General features: G+C 42.4%; 1 long non-coding RNA gene across 1 annotated transcript; it reads right to left on the bottom strand.

Moving 5' to 3' along the window:
• Positions 1-227: 227 nt before the first annotated feature.
• On the bottom strand, positions 228-1,452 carry LOC134737161 (uncharacterized). Its single transcript, XR_010121806.1, has 2 exons — positions 1,253-1,452; positions 228-527 (listed from the first exon to the last, which is right to left on the bottom strand). It is a non-coding gene; the product is annotated as an uncharacterized lncRNA (long non-coding RNA).
• Between the last annotated feature and the right edge of the window lie 436 nt (positions 1,453-1,888).

Raw genomic sequence — 1,888 nt, 5'->3', positions numbered from 1 at the left:
TTAGTAGTATGATCATTAACAATTTGGTAGATTATGTGTGGCAAAGATTATTAAAATATTTTTTCTCTCCTCTCAATTCTGTTACCTATACATGCTTGGCTGGCCTCACTGCCCAAATAGTGTTTGCTCAAAGAAAGAAAATTAAATTTAATGATTAGTCTCAGCTAAACATGATTAAGAACATAAAATATTCCATCACATCATCATGCATTCTGAGTCAACTATAGATGGTTTTGTATTGCCTTTTACTCTGATCATTCAGGGTACAATTTCCTGTGGTGGTGTGGATAATGACAAGGTAACAGCCTACCCCTTGTGTTGGAGACTTCTGCCTGTTGTGTCAGCCTCATTTCCTCCGCAGGAAGACACACGGTGGCACCGGGGAGCCTGGGCAGGTCGCAAGAATCAGTGTCTCAAATAAGTGTGCATAATTTGTGAAGCTGAGATGCCAGAGGAACCATTTTCAGGATTGCCTCGTCAGTCCCAACATACGGAGCCTGAAACTAGGTTAATGAATTCCAGCAGGGCTAAGTGGGAAAAGAGAAGTCAACTTGTGAACAAGTTTAGAATCAAAAGGAGAGAAGGTGAGCCAAGAGAAATTCTCCTAGCAGAGGCCAGATGTTGCTGCGACTTCCTGTTTAGTGCCTGAAACCTTTGGCACAGGCATGTCAGGAGGTGTTAAGTGAGCAATCAGGAAGACAATGCAGCGCTTCTCATGCCCTGGCTGGGTTTAGCTTCATTTGCTCCCAAATTAAATAGCTAGTGTTTAGTTTTTGTTTGATTCTAGAACATTGGCTCACACCTTTTTTTTTGGTTTGAGACAAAATACCCATAACTCAACATAGCAGTGGAATGGAATGGATTTGACACTGAAACAGTAATACAATACACTCAGCATCTTCAAATATGCAACAGCCTTGCAGAAACTTCACCATCAAAAGCCTACTCCTCAACCACTTTGTGTTTATAAAGAATTCACAGAAAGCATAGAATGGTTTGGGGTGAAACAGACTTACTCAATCAGAGTATGTCTTGTTAATCTGAAGCAAGTTTTCTAAACCTTGGGACTACTGACATTTCAGCTTGGATAACTTTTTGTTGTGGGGGACTGTCATAAATATCAGGGTGTTTGGCAGCTTTCCTGGATTCTACTCACCCACTGGATGTCAATAGCATGCACCTAGTTGTGATGACAAAAAAAAAAAAAAAATGTCTCCAGACATCAACAAATGTCTCCAAGGGGCAAACTCACTCACAGTTGAGAACTGCTGACCTAGAAAACAGTGGTTCTGCTGCAAAAGTGGTCAGAGAGGTGTGGAGATGGGGAAGTCTGGGAAGGAGGATGTGGGAGACTGTTTGCAAAAAATGTCTGTAACTGCAGCATTTTCTGTGCTCTTCTGAACTCAACAAAAGGTGGAATCAGCCTGGGCAGACATTTGAAACTGCCTTGACTAACTGTGTAAAGCAGAAATGATACTATGTGACATTTTTGCTGCACATTATTAGGTCATAAAAGATGACACCACTCCTGCCTGGCTCACTTTCTGGGAATGTTAGTCTTTAGAATCCAGCCACTGCCCTGTGAGAAAGCCTGGACCTTATAGAGAAGTCTGTATGGAGAGGAATGAAGACCATTCTCTGACCCCTGGCTGTGCTTGCAGCCAGCATCACCTTGCCAGTCACGTTGAGAGAGCCATCTTGGAAGCAAATCCTCCCAGCCACAGCTGAACCGCCCCAGTTGACACTATGTGGAGCAGAGATAATCCTTCCCTGCTAAGCCTGGTCCAAATTGTACTTTCAAGGGCATAAGAAATGATTGTCATTGTTTTGCGCCATTAAGTTTTAGGATAGTTTGTTATGTGGGAATAGATCATGGTAGCAGTAGAAT

Source organism: Symphalangus syndactylus, chromosome 7 (genome assembly GCF_028878055.3).
Source record: "Symphalangus syndactylus isolate Jambi chromosome 7, NHGRI_mSymSyn1-v2.1_pri, whole genome shotgun sequence".
Classification (NCBI taxonomy): domain Eukaryota; kingdom Metazoa; phylum Chordata; class Mammalia; order Primates; family Hylobatidae; genus Symphalangus; species Symphalangus syndactylus.
Note: the sequence above shows the minus strand (reverse complement) of the source record. Positions and strands in the feature narration are given on the sequence as shown.